This window comes from Fukomys damarensis, unplaced genomic scaffold, assembly GCF_012274545.1.
Source record: "Fukomys damarensis isolate Sample0158 unplaced genomic scaffold, DMR_v1.0_HiC HiC_scaffold_33, whole genome shotgun sequence".
Taxonomy (NCBI): domain Eukaryota; kingdom Metazoa; phylum Chordata; class Mammalia; order Rodentia; family Bathyergidae; genus Fukomys; species Fukomys damarensis.
This window is the reverse complement of record NW_022900945.1, coordinates 51,930,201-51,944,991: the sequence shown is the minus strand read 5'-3', so window position 1 is coordinate 51,944,991 and position 14,791 is coordinate 51,930,201. Positions and strand designations below refer to the sequence as shown.

General features: G+C 53.3%; 1 protein-coding gene across 1 annotated transcript in view; it reads right to left on the bottom strand.

Annotated features, from left to right (window-relative positions):
* Adamtsl4 (ADAMTS like 4) overlaps positions 1-9,657 on the bottom strand; it is a 26,843-nt gene extending 17,186 nt beyond the window's left edge. The window contains exon 1 of the mRNA XM_033758079.1: positions 9,538-9,657. The gene's annotated coding sequence lies outside the window, so the exon portion shown is untranslated. The remainder of the gene's footprint in view (positions 1-9,537) is intronic.
* Positions 9,658-14,791: the final 5,134 nt, after the last annotated feature.

The window sequence follows — 14,791 nt, the reverse complement described above, 5'->3', positions numbered from 1 at the left end:
CGTGGCCCCAGAAAGCCAGACTGGGGTCAGATGAATCTGCACCGACTGAGGGCCCGGGGACGGCGGACTCCGCAGGCCCGGAGGAGAGCTGCGCACAGACCAGGGCCCTGAGGTCAGAGGAAGCCGAGGTGAGGCGGCGAGGAGGGACCCCGGCGGCACCCCCAGGCCGGTCAGCCCCGCTTCACTGCGCAGGCGCAGATGCAGACGCAGCGCCCCTCCCTGGAGAGAAAGCTCCGCCTTCGGGGGCGGCCCGGCCCACCTGGCGCTCAGACTAAACCAGGGGCAACCGGATGCACCCAGGAGTGTCTCTGGGCTGCCCGGCTCTCTCCTTCACACACAGTCCTTGGGAAGTTTGCTGTGATCCAGAACCAAACTTGGGAATTTTGCAGGGCGAGGGGGTGCAGGCCTGTAATCCCATAACCCGCCAGGCTGAGGCAGGCGGATCTTGAGTTCCAGGACAGGATGGGCTATATAACAAGACCCTGTCTCAAACAATCAAAACCAAAGAATACAAAAATAGAACGAAACAGGTCGACCGTTACAGATCCAGTTTTTTTGTACAGGGGATCGAACTCGGGACCTTGTGCTTTCCAGGCAGGTGCAGTGCTATTGAGCTAAAACCCCAGGCCCAGGCCTAGTTAATGTTTTTTCTCAGCAGTTTCCATTTCCACACCCATCCCTCCTGGGGGATAGGAGCTTCCCTGGAGTAGGGGATTCCACTGTTCCTGGGAGCACAGTCTAGGGCAGGATCGCGTAGGGCGAAGGTGAAGCCAAGGAAGGCGAGGGTGAGGGTGAGGGTGAGGGAAGGAGTCTCCTCAGGACGCAGGCGGAAGGGCGCTCCTGCGGCAAAGGTCGGCGCAGCTTCCAAACCTGGCCTCGTCGCCTGGGTCATAATCAGGGAAGAGAGGAGCAGCAAGTGCCTCGTGCGAGACTAAGAACAGGTCAGCCTTGCGGGGCGTGGTGGCGCCTGTCTGAAACCCAAGCACTTCGGGAGGCTGAGGCAGAAGGACTGCAAGTTTAAGCCCAGCCTGGGCAATTTAGGGAGGTCGTTTCAAATTAAAAAAAAAGAAAAAAAAGTGGGGGGCTGGCTAAGAAGGCCCTGGGTTCAATCTCTAGTACTGCAAAATAAATTAGTTAATAATAACAGCAACGACAACAATAATAATAGGCCAGCCTGTGATGGCAGAGACCCGAAGCCCAGGTAAGAAGGGTCACGAGAGGTCATTCAGTTTCCTGAAACTGAAGTCTGTTTCCTTCACCTGCTGCCTCTCCCAGCTTCTCCCCTCATGTTGTTGGGACCTTTCTTCAAAATCCTAAACTCATCTTCACTGTTTTCTGGTCTTACTCTAGAATAGTAAAGGACTTTAGATATCATCTTGCCCAGGCCCTTCATTTTACAGGCAAAGAAATTACAGCTACAAAAATAAAAGGAAGAAGAAATTCCAGCTCAGCTGGGCACGGTGACACCACACCTGTAATCCCAGCAGTCCACAGACAGAGCAGCAAGATCACAGATTTGAGCGCAGCCTGGGCAGTTCAGTGACTTAGCAAGAATCTGTCTCAGAACTAAAAATAAGACCCAAGGATGCAGTTCAGTACAAAGGCAAGGGCTCTGTTCCCAGTACAGTGTCTCTGAAAGAAAGGAAGAAAAGAAGAAAATTACAGCTCAGGGAAAGATAGCTCACTGTGGGCTCCCAGGGAAGGCAGTTTGACGCCCGCTGTCAGCGACAGAGCCCGGGCCCTCAGCCCAGTCGGTGCCCAGGCCCACCCAGCCTGAGCACCTCTCTCCGGGACGGCGGGGCTGATCTGTGCCGAGCTGCCACGTTTGCGCATGCATGCCCTTTCCCCCTCCCACCCCTCACTGCCTGCTCCCTCTTCCGGCAGGACCTGTCCCTTGGAGCTGTGCCCTAGCGAGGGTGTGACTGGACCAGCTGCATCTTGGGGTTCTCAGCTTTCCATCCCCGGGTCAGAGTCCTTCGGAGCAGGATCTAGCTGTCCAGTGTGGTAAGCTGGTAGCCACCCCTGGGGTAGGAATCCTCAACAACGCTTAGCGGTGTCCTCTGGGCCCCCGGCTGGGCAAGCCCAGGACACAGACTCGAGGCAACGCCTCATTAAGGGCTGAGGAGTTTCCTAGAGTGGCCAAGGTGGGAGAAAGAGCAGGGGCATCGGTCTGGCACCTCCTCCCAGAGCAGAGGCAAAGATGCTGATGTGTGGTAGACCCGAAGCCAGTAACCAGACCTGGCGCTTTCTGCGGAGTCCAGGGAAGCTGAGGCAGGAGGAGACCTTGCTGGCCCCTCACTGCAGGCACAGGCTCCCTGGTGACCCCTGTGCCCCGGGGGCTGAGAAGTGAGCCTGCCCAGCTCCTCCCTGCCCTGGTGGCCTCCCCCAAGCCTTCTGCCCTACAGTCCAGGCTTACTCAGCTGACTTTGGGACCCTCTTCGGCCCCATCTTCTCCAAGCCCATGCCCGGTAGGCTGCGCCTGCCTGTGTGGCTTCGGGAGGGGCTGCCCTGACTCCCACACATGGACTGCAGACCCCAGTCCCCGAATGCTGCTTTGTCTCACTGATCTCCCTCTGGACTGGGAAGGGCCCCAAGCCACAGGCAGGTACCCCAGACAGAGAGGCGCCAGTGTCCCTTATGTTTTGCAAGCACTTATGCCCAGTGACCCCTACTGCCCCAGGAAACACCGAAGAGTCAGAGTAACACCATGGCCCAAAACTACAGAGCACACAACCCCACGGGTGTTTGTTTTATTTATGTTGTGTAGTACTGGCACCTTTGGGCCCAGTGCAGAGGTACTCAGGGCTTGAACCTGCGACCTCCTGCCTCAGCCTCCCAGAGTGCTGGAATTACAGGTGTGTGCCACCGTGCCTGGCTAGTACCTCACAGTTTTGTTACTGGATGGAGGCTCCTGTGGGGCTCCTCTCCAGGTTCTTCGTGTCCTGAACAAATAATTAACAAGACACATAGAGGCCGAAACAGGCAGGCTCCACAAGGTGAGAGCAGGCCAGCGAGCAGGCTCAGGGCAGCCTGGAGAAGAGAAAGCCACCATTCGGATCCAAAATTCGCAAGTTGGCTTCTTTCTCACACAAATCAGGCATCGGGACATTTGCCTTTTCCGAAACACTCGGTACCATGCCGGTATTAACTGTCCAGTAGAAAAGCTTGCTCAGTTTCCCACCAGACGTAAGTGAGGAATCAGGAACAGTCACTTTTGCTTGGCTGTGTCCACATGCAAAGGAAGGATTGAAAAGATTCTTATTTTTAAGACAGGGTCTCACTGTGTAGTTCCTTGGACTCACTGTGTAGCCCAGACTGGCCTCAAACTTACAGTGATCCTCCTGCCTCAGCCTCCCGGGTGCTGGGATGACAGGCATGCATCACTCCACCCAGGTTCTGGCTTTAACCCGTAACCAGCATCCCAGCTGGAGGGTGACATCTGTCCCCAGAGTGACCTGCCTTTCAGGGCAGGAAGGGCCTTGAGGAGGTGCAGGCCGTTCCCTTGTCTTGCGAGGTGGTCCAGGAGCTCTTGGGCTGCCCCTGGCTTCAGAACAATGGCAGTGGATGCCCAGGCCCCCGTCAGGGCTTTTCAGTGCTCTGCTATGTTCTCTGAGCATAGAAAGAAGTGGGCGGGACAAACTGTTGCGTAGAGACCTTCTTCCCCCATTGCCGGGTACAACAGGACCTATTCGGTGTCCCTTTGTTTTTTATTTAGGAGCAGAGAGGGGCATCATCTGCAGGCTCCCAGCCCAGCCCACCGTGTGGAGGGCATCGGACCCCACAGGGGGCCTCTGTGCTCAACTGACACAGGCCACATAAAACCTGCTCCCGGAGAGCCTGGCTGCCGAGGTTGTCACTTAACGTAGCAGTGGGAGGATCTGATGTTGAAACGCTCTCGCCTCTCACAGGAGGCCGCTCGCAGGCTGGGGAGGCAGCCAGAGAACAGCTCTCTCGGCCCACCTGACCTCTGGCCGTCCTGCTCCACTCCGCCCTGGGCCAGGGATCTGTCATCAGCCCCTGACTCTGTCCTGATTACTGGGATCTGAACTAGGAGGCAGCTGACGGCCGAGAGCAGGTGCGGCCCGCAGGCCAGCTTGTGGGGAGGCCAGGCAGGTCCAAGCCAGGATTGCGGAGAGATTAGGAGAACATTCCCAACCCGGCCTCCATCTGTCAGGGAAGCCGGGCACGGACACCAGGCAGAGCGCACTGAGCCTTTCCTGACAGCAAAGCGACACACAGGCTTCTGGCACTGATCTTTACAAAAGCAGCCGAGAGGTGGGTTCGGGTCTAAGTGAAGAGCTCTAGGCGGTGCAGAGGCTGCGGTGCTTGGGGCCCGGCTTCGCTCCAGGAAGGTGCAGAGCTCCAAGGAGCCCAGGCCCCGCACAAGGCTTCAGTGACCCCGCGAAGGGCATCCGTGAACTCGGCGTGGTGCCTACACCTATAACCCAGCACTCTGGGACACTGAGGCAGGAGGATCAGGAGTTCGAGCCCAGCCTGGGCAGTGTAGTGACTTAGTGAAACGCTGTCTCAAAATTAAAATATCAAAAGGGCTCAGATGAAGACTCTGAATGCAAATCCCCAGAAGCACACAAACAGTGGTGGGGCCCATCTGTGTCTAGGGGGTCCCTCCCAGGGCTTCGCAATCGGCATGGTGGACATCAAGGCCTCCACAGGCTCAGAGTGAGAGGTGCTTGCCAGTGCAAGGGCCCTGGGGCACCGCCTAAGTTAGGACCCAGTGGCAGGTTTGCCCTTGTCCCACTCTGATCAAGAAAGCTGGTGAAGGAGGGCTCCCCACAGGACCCTGCTATGCCAAGTCTCTAGCTCCTTGCTCCCTGCCCAGCCCCTCTTGTCTGGCATGGGTTCAAAGGGCAGGCACCACTCGCACACAGTACAGGATGAAGGGCGGTCGCCGCTCTCCTCCAGCCTCCTTCCTCTGTGGCCAGGTCCCGGGTCTGCGCTCACCAAGCTGTGTGCAGGAAAGCACCCCTGTCAGTTCTCTCCCGCTGCTGTCTCTTCTGGGTCCCAGAGACTTCTCTGGAGGGCTGAGGAAAGCTCTGAGTTCTCTCCCTAACATGGGGTACACACAAGCTCAGGGTCCAGTTGTTTCCCCACACGCAGGGGCCCACTGTGCCCTGCTCAGGCAGGACTCTGTTGTGTCTTAGAGCAGCGAGTCTGATGTATACTCTGTGTCCTTAATGCCACTCCCCACCCCACCACGTCCTTAATCTCTGGGACCTTCACATGACCCTAACAAATCAGAACCTCTAAGGCTTTGACAGAATGACCAAAGCAGGTCGGCCATTTCATATCTTCTCTCAATAGCTGCCTATTACATTAGAATAAAACGCCAGGCACGATGGTGCACACCTGTAATCCCAGCATTCTGGGAGGCTGAAGCAGGAAGATGGCAAGTTTAAGCCCAGTCTGAACAATTTATCAATTTAACGAGAGCCTGCCTTAAAAATAAAAAAAATATTTGGGCATGGTGACCTGTAATTCCAGCACTCGGGAGGCTGAGGCTGGAGGATCACTGTGAGTTCAAGGCCAGCCTGGGTTACAAAGGGAGACCCTGCCTCAAAAAACCAAACACCAAAAGAAGACAAAAACAGAAAAATATTTAAAAGGTTAAAATATTAAAAAGCTCAGTGCAAAACCTGTGTTCAACCTTCACTGCAAACAATAATAGTAAAATAAAACCTAAATGCTTTATTCGTGGTGTGAGAGGTCAAATCCAGGGCCTCTTGCCACTAGCCAAGTGCCCTGCGACTGAGCTACATTATTTTTTTTTTTGTTTTTGTTTTTTGTCTTTTTGAGACAGGGTCTTAATATATATAGCCCAGGCTGGCCTTGAACTCATGGTGATCCTCTTGCCTCAGCCTCCCAGTGCTGGGATTACAGGTGTGTGCACTACCACACCTAGTGTTTGGGGGCTGGCCTTAAACTCCTGGGCTCAAATGATCCCACCCTCCTGGCTCAGCGTCCCAAGTAGCTGGAGCTATGGACTGTGCCACCGCACCAGCTGTAACTCCCGCAGGGGCCTAGTAGCCCCTCACGCATGATCTGGCCTTGCCTCCTCCCATCACAGCCACCCTTGCTCACCTGGCACCAACCATCTGCCCATTCTGTTCTTTGGATCTGAAACACATCCCACCTCAGGGCCTTTGCTTCACTCTTCCCTGCCTGGAAGGCTGGTTCCCGTGACAGTCACCTCACTGCCCCCTTCTGGCCACTCCGGTGTCAGTGCGAATGCCACTGCTGGGACGCAGTCACCCCTTCCCCAGCACCTTTCTCTCAGGGGCAGCGACTCAGTTTATCTACTTGTTCTCCACGGTGCATTTTGCCGCATGTGACGTCGCCCTGCTGTCTTAGTCATCACAGCTCTTCACATCAGGGACCTCGCCAGCCGCATCGCGCCCAGGGGTGGGTGGAGGGTCCATGGGGTGCAGGTCCTGCCCGCCTTGCTTGATTTCTCCCGAGTCCCTGGCCTCCCTTCTCCCATCGCGCTGTGAAGAAGCCTCCGCGGCCTGGGAACTGCTCTCTGCGTCCCCCGCAGGCCAGCCCGGGAGCGGGGAGCAGGGAGCAGGGAGCAGGGAGGCAGAGGCGCGGGCACCGGGACACTTTGTGGCCAAGCAGGGGAGGCTCCGGGGCTCAGCCAGCCATGGGGCCAGGACCTGTGCCACCAGCTTCTCTGCTCCGCCCAGGTTGCAAGCGGGGACCCCACCGCAGGTATCCAGTTCTGGCCATTTGGGGTCATTGTCACAGAGGTTATCAATCGGTTCCGGACTGACCCGGGCCTGGCAGCCTGGCCTCCCAGCCCGACTTCCTGTTTACTGAAGACAAGAGTTCGGTGTCCGGCAGGGGGCTGCAGGTCTTGGACCAGGGTGGTATTTTTGTTGCTGTCTTTGCTGCAGGGGATCAAACCCAAGGCCTGGAACAGGGGCACGCACTACCAGAGTTCTTTTCTTAAACAGAATCTCATTGCGTTGCACAAACCAGTCTTCAATTTCTGGGCTCATGTTGTCCCCGAACTGGGTCTGAGGAGGTCCAGAAGCCGAGAGAGGGACCCTAAACAGTGTTCACACTTGTGCTGAATCTTGTGACAGAAAAAGGATTTTCACTGCAAGCGCAAGGTCAAGAGTTCGATCCCCGGTACCAAAAAAAAAAAGGATTTTCAGAAGCCATCAGTAAGAGGCACAAGAATGGTTCTCTTAGGTAGAAACAAAAAGCCCTTTCTCAGAGACAGAGAGACAGAGAGAGAGAGGACAGACCAACACAGACACGACAGGCAGGCGGAGACAAAGACAGACAGACAAGGTGCAGCGGAGTTGGAGCTGTTGTGTTTCTGGGCCCTGGGCGGCTCTGAGGCAGGTGACCTGGGCGGCTGCCTTAGATTCGAGCATCTGCACACTGTGTCTGGAGTCAGATCTGCTGCCACTCACACTGCTGCTTCCCCAGGGGTGGAGGAAGCAGAATTGACAGTGAAAAGGACAGGTCCACAGCCTGGTCTCTCAGGCTCACTGCGTCTTTAAGACCTTTAGAAGAATTTTTGCGTGAGTTTCCTCAAAGGGAAAAAGCCTTGAGTAACTTTTTCTGTCTTGAACCTGAATTTTTCTCAAAAGTACCGTTTAAACATCCCTACTCCTTGTCTCTCTCTCTCTCCTCTTTCTTCTGTCCTGTTTCAAAGGGACCCTCTCGCCTCAGCCTCCCGGGCTGGGACCCCCAGGCAGGTCCCATCATGCCCGGCTGAGGGCTCCACAGCCGTGTGGCCAGGCCTTGTTTATGTGCTGAGTTCCAGAGCGGGCTGGGGGTCTCCCCTGAGCCCGTCCCTCTCTCACGCTGGAGACGGAACCCAGGGTCCCCTCTTCCTTAAGCGTGGGCCGCCTCAGCCGCTCCGCTCTGAGCTCCTCACAGGCCGTGGGCGCAGGGACGGCTGGTGGGAGGGGAGAACAGGCCACACTCACGCCTGGACTCAGACTGGGGTTCTGGTGAAGGCTCCAGAAGAGCCCCAGAATGGACCCCATTTCTAGTCGGAGACTGGGAAGAGGAAAGGGTGGCGAAGACGCCTGGCTGGCTCCAGCTACCTACTTTCTTTAACCTCAGTTGTTGTGCAGAGCCGTGGGTGACAGAGGACACGTGACGGAGCCGCTGTGAAGGCGACTGCGGAACCCAGGGGAGGCGGCCGGGCCACGGCGGTGACACCGCAGCGCTGAGTGCGCCTGAGTCACCCCACAACGGTCCTGTGCAGGAGCTACTGTTGCTGTCTCCGTTTGACAGAGGAGGAAACTGAGGCACGGCGGGTTAAGGAACTGGCCCCAGATCCCATGGTAGGCGTCGGAGGGGAGATGGTGGTTGGACTTTGTGCTTTGCACCCAGTCCATGGGCAGCAGCTGTGCCTCCCAAGCTGCCCGCCAACCCCAGGGCTCTGCTGCACTGGGGTGTAGCCCCGTGGCCTGGGCGCCTGCTAGCGTGCAAGGCCTCAGGCTCTGTCCCAAGCTCTGCAAAACAAACCTAGTCTTTAGCCGAGTGTGGTGGCGTTTGCCTGTGTCTCCAGCTGCGTGGGAGGCTGAGTCTGGGGGATTGCTTGAGCCCAAGAGTTTGAAGCCAGCTGGAACAACATCGGAAAACCCAGTCTCTTCATAAAATAAAAAAAAAGTCAGTGTCTTGATGCATAACTATTTGTCATAATAAAAACCAGCTATTAGCTGGACGTGCTGGCTCGTGCCTGTAATCTCAGCACTCTGGGATCATGAATTTGAGCCCAGCCTAGGCGACTTGTGACTTAATGAGACCCTGTCTCAAAATTAAAAATAAAGGGGAAAAGCATATAGTTTTGAGGGGGAGACAGGCCTCTCTAGGTAGTCAAGGCGGGCCTTGAACGTGTGGTGATCTGACAGTCTCCCAGTGCTCAGACTAAAAATATTTTTAAAATAAAAACAATCAAGCGTTTGTAAATGGAGAGGGGAGGACGGGGTGAAGGGAGGGCAGGGGTATGGGGAAAAAATGAGAACCAAGACCTGTCACGTAGAGGTACAAGATCCCGATGATGAATGTGACTGTACTGCATCCCTAAAATGTACCAATAAACTCAACGAGGAAAACAAATAAAAAATAAAAACAAGCCTGGTGGGGCAGTGCACACCGTGATCCCAGCACTTGGGGGCCGAGGCAGGGGGTTCAGGAGTTCGAGGCCAGGCTGGGCTATGCAGTGAGTTCAAGGCCAGCCTGGACGACATAATGAGATCCTGTCTCCAAACCGGACCAATGCAAAACAAATCAGAGAAGCTAAACAACACCGCAAGGGCTCTGCGCTGCCCGCCTGCCACACTCCTTTGTACCACGCAGGGACGTGACAAACTGGGGTCCACAGCCCAGACAGGCGCGGCGGCCCAGGGCTGGGAGAGACCCCACCAGCTCTTCTGGCCTCTCTGGATCTCAGCCCCTTTGACAGTCGGTTGGAAGGTGGAGTTGCGCTCTGGAAACCCGCAGAGTCCCCAGGCCCGACCTCCCGAAGGAACTAAGTGCCGCTGTTCCACTTACAGAGACAAGGAAACGCTTCCACGGCCACCTGGTCCGAGGAGAGAGCAGCAAGCAGCCGCCGGCTCCCTCTTCGGGGACTTGGGCGCCTCCGCGGCTTCTCATCCCTCTCGGGGCGGCTCCCACCCCGCCCTACAGCGACCGCGCCAAACCCTACTTCTGCTGTGAAGCTTCCCAGGCGCCCACGTGGTAGATGAAAAACAGCTGCTGCACACATTTGGATTCGCACCGGGCCCCATGATCGATTGATTTCCGGAGCTTCCCACGGGGACATAGCCCCATCCCTCTTTTAGTTTTTATTTTGAGACAGGGTCTTACTAAGTCACTGAATTACCCAGACTGAGCTGGAACTCAGGATCCTCCTGCCTCAGCTTCCCACAGTACCAGGATTTCAGGTGTGCACCCCATGCCCACCCCACCAGGCCCTCGCCTTCTGTCTGTGTGGACGGTGCCAGGCCAAGCTCTAGGGCCCTCACTCAGCAGCAGGTACCATTCTGGGGGGATGCGCAGCAAGGACAGCAGAGACCAGTCTAGAATATTCCAACCTGGGGATTACAGCACTGTCTCCCTAAGAAAATAACACTTACGCTGATCTCGGTCAGGAATGCTCAAACACGACAGAAAACCTGCCTCATAGTAATAGCACACAGGTGTCTCCTGTATCCTCACAAAGCCTAAAACCAAAGGGCCCAAAGGTCATTAAGCGGCTCAACAGCACCAAGAGCCACAAGTCAGCCAGGTGCAGTGGCGCACGCCTGTAATCCTAGCACTCAGGTGGCTGAGGCAGGAGGATCACCGCAAGTTTGAGGCCAGCCTGAGCTACATAGTGAGGTCAAGGCCAGCCTGAACTACATAGCGAGACCCTGTCTCAAAGAAAAGAAAAAAAAAACCCCTAAACAAAAAAAGGTGTGGGGATGTATCTTAGTGAGAAGGCCCTGGGTTCAATGCACCAAAAAGAAAATAAATAAGTAATAATTTATTACTTATTACAGGGATTTAACTCAGTGGCACTGCACCTGCCTTGCAATTTTCTTGGCTTTTCCTTCAGGCCAAAGAGGTCTGCCAGGGAGATTCAGGTGTGACTCCCTTCCCTTCCATCACCCTCAGGCAGAAAGAAGAGAGCTGGGTGAGGTGGCTGGGGCCTAATCCCTGCCACTCATAACACTGAGGTCAGAGCATCGCAGTTTTGACATCCTGTCTCAACTTTTTTCTTTCTTTCTTCGTTCATTTTTTTGTAGACAGCGTCTTGATATGTAGTTCAGGCTGGCCCTGGGTCATTATGTAGCACAGGCTGGACTCGACTCGAGGTGATCCTCCTGCCTCAGCCTCCTGAGTGCTGGGATTACAGGCGTGCGCCACCACAGGTGGGAAACATTACTAAATTTCCACACCAAGTGTGAAAGAGGATGGGAAAGGGAGCAAAGCCGTCCCCAAAGACTGCACAGACCTCGGCTTTATTGGTCTGGAAGATGCTGAGCTGCTCTGGGGTCCAGTGGGCGAAGGGTGCTGGAGAGCCTGGGACCCCGAGAGCAACACTCAGTGCCGGATTTGCCACCGAGGCTGCCTGCCAGGTACAGGGTGTCCGAGGGAGCCCCGGCCCAGAGCCTGACCTCAGGCAACTCCTGATCGCTGTCTTCAGTTGTCTAAAAATAATGAAAAGTTCTCCTTAGAGGAAGACAGTATTGTCTGGGCCTAAAGAATTTCTATAAATCATTTTTCAAAAACAATGTCTAAGGCTGGGCATGTAGCTCCGGGCTGGAGTCCTTGCCTGCCCAGCACTTGTCAGGGCCTGAGTTTTACCAGCACCATGAAAGCACACAAACAAAACCCAGTGCCCAGCACACAAAAGTCACTCAAGGATGTAAGATAGCATGAGAACAGTGGGGACAACAGATCATAGAAACAGACTCACAAGGTCTCCAGATACCAAAACGATCGGCACAGACTACAGAACAAGCGTGCTTATTATATCCAAAGCCTCAAAGCTAAGACTGGAAAATTAGTTGGGAACAAGAAATTTGGAAAAAATCATAAAGGGACTGAGGGTGTAGCTCCATGGGAGAGCTCGTGCTTAGCACACGTGAGTCCCTGGGTTCAATTCTCAGCACCTGAAATAATAAAGTGAGTGAGTAAATAATAAAAATAACACAGTGAATTTAAACAGAAGAACATGTAAATTGTGGGGCTGCAGGAAAGCATTTGCCCAGCACTAGGTTCCATCTCCAGCACTGACAATAAAACAGTAGAAATAAAATAAAAGAAGCAAATTCTGGAACTGAAAGTTGTAATAAACAGAATCACGAGCTGCAGCAGAGGGGTGGGGAATTAGCTCAGCGGCAGTGTGTTTAGCATGCACGAGGCCCTCAGTCCAATCCCCAGGGCCACAAAACACAAAAGAGGAAAAAAGAAGACATTAATAAACTTGTGGGAGTGTTCACCCTTCCCTGGAAGAAACGCAAGTCAAAGCACAGGGATATGTCATTTCACACCCACTAGGCCGGCCACAGAGAGAGAACTGCAAACAAGGGTGTAGATAAATCAGCATCCTTGTGCCTGCTACTGTGAAGGTTGTAAAATAGGGCTAGGAATGCAGCTCAGTACAAAAGACCTGGGTTTAGTCAGGCGTGGTGGTGCACACCTATAATCCCAGCACTTGGGAGGCTGAGGCAGGAGGATCACTGTGAGTTCAAGACCAGCCTGGGCTACATAGTGAGTTCTAGGTCAGTCTCAAGTACAGAGAGAGACCCTGTCTCAAAAAAACAAAAGACAGGGGTTCAATTCTCAGTTAAAACAACAACATAACATTTTAAAAACTAGTGAAAAAGTGGAAGCAGGGCTGGGGATTTAGCTCAGTGATGCCACCACCTGCCTCGAAAGCGCAAGGTCCCGAGTTCGATGCCTGGTACCCCCCCCCCAAATGTGGAAGCAACCCAAATGCCTAGGAGCTGATGAACGGGTCAACAGAGGGTGCTATATCTTTGTAAGGGATTATTATTCAGCCTAAAAAGGCACGGGGGACTGATAAATGGTCAGCATGAGAGAACCCTGAAAATGTGAACTGATGAAAGAAAGCAGACACCAAAGCCTGTGTACGGAATGATTTCATTTCTGTAAAAAGTCCAGAACAGGCAGATCTGTAGACAGGAAGTGGCTTGGTGGCTACCACGCTCTGGGAAATGGTGCATGGGTGGGGAAGATGGCCGCCCACGGAGGGACCGGAGGCTCTTTGGGATGACGGATGTGATCTAACATTGATCGCACAGCTCTCGTGAATGCACTGAAAATGATTTAATCATGTACTCCAAATGGGAGTTACACGTTAAGCGAATTCTCAGTGAGTTATTATTAAAAAAAGAGAGAAAATGGCTGTAATCTCAGTACTTGGAAGGCTGAGGCAGGAGGGTCATAAATTCAAGGGCAGTCTCAGCTATACCGCAAAGGCCTGTCTCGAAACACACACACACACACACACACACACACACACACACACACACACACACACACGTATGGCAGCACACATCTGCAATGTTAGCACTCTGGGAGGCTGAGGCAGAGCAGTAGTAAATTCAAGCCTGGCCTGTGCAATTTAGCATTTTGGGAAGACTATCTCAAAATAAAAAAAAAGAAAAAGGGCTAGGGATGTAGCTCAGTGTGAAGGCGCTGGGGTGAATCCCTGGTACCACCAAAAAACAAAAATAAAAATACCCTCAAAACCCAAAGCAAACTAACAAAACAAAACAAAAAAGGTAGAACTAGAAACAAAAACTTGAAAAACAGCACAGTATGACCTATAGCGGCAAAACACGCGCTTAGCTTGGCACGTGCAAGGCCCTGGATTGAATCTCGAGCACTGCAAAAACAAGAATAATAATAATAATAATAATAATAATAATAATAATAATAATAATAATAGCAAATGAAACATGAAAACATGATGGAATGAGAATGAAGAAAATAATAAAGATATTGCAAACAGTACAATAAAAACGAAATAAAACAGGCACTTTGAGAGGACTAATGAAACGGACAAGCCTTTTGTGAGACAACTGAAAAGAAGGTCCTAATGAACTCTACCAGGAATGAAAAGCAGGCATCTCTGCGCCCCTACACATTTTAGAACGAAACCAAGAGGGCTGTGCGGCCCAGCGCGTGGGGCAGACTTGCAGTCCAGCGTGGCAGCTCTTAGTGGTGTAGCAAGATGAGGCCACGAAGAATGGAAAACGCGCTGGGGGTTGGAGGCAAGTTTATTACATCGGCGAGCTGACTGGGGGATTTCTGCACAAGCGATCAGCCGGAGCCGGCAGTGAACAGGGTTTATATGGGTTAAGGGAAGGGGGCGGGGATACAGAAGTGAGGCGTTTATCATCCGTCCAAGGTTGAGGACATTTAGTTTACATGATTTGATAGAAAAGTACACTGGATACAGACAACTTCCTGAAAACAAAGGACAATGAAAGAGGACATGTGTTAGGTGTGGGAGGGGGTATGGGCTGGGGGTGGCTCTTTGTCAGGTCAGCTAGCTACAAAAGAAACTTTTTTGCTCAGAAATAGTTTTCAGGCTCAGGAGGCTGAGACAGGAGGGTCGCTGTAAGTTCCAGGCCAGCCTGGGCTGCGCAGTGAATTCAAGGCCACCCTGAAATACACAGTGAGATCCTATTTCAAACAAAACAAAACAAAAATGCAAAAACAAAAAACTCAACATGGTATGCCAGTTAAATACATTAAAGTACATGAAGTCAAACTTGTACCAGCTCAGAGCGGAAGTAATCATATCAAATCATTTTAAGAGAAGTCTTATTATTATTTTTTTATTTTATTTTTATCTTTTTTTGGTGTTTTGAGACAGGGTCTCACTACGTAGTTCAGGCTGACCCGGAACTCACTATGTGCTGACACGTGGTCTTCCTATGCAGCCCGGGATGGCCCTTGCACTTGCTGCCCTCTCCTGCCTCAGCCTCCTGCGTGCTGGGCCCACAGGCTGCGCTTCCTCGCCCCACTCCACTGACCGTACTCTCCTGTTCACCGGCCCGCGAGGGTGGGGACGGCGGGCTCTGAAGCAGCGCAGGAGCCCTCCAGCATCTTCCGGCAGCGCCAGCCCACAAATCAGCCCTTTATTTTTGTTGTTGTTGTTTTGTTTTGTTTTTTTGAGACAGGGTCTCACTGTGTAGTTGAGATTGACCTGGAACTCACTATGTAGCCCAGGCTGGTCTCGAACTCACAGGGATCCTCCTGCCTCAGCCTCCGGAGTGCTGGGATT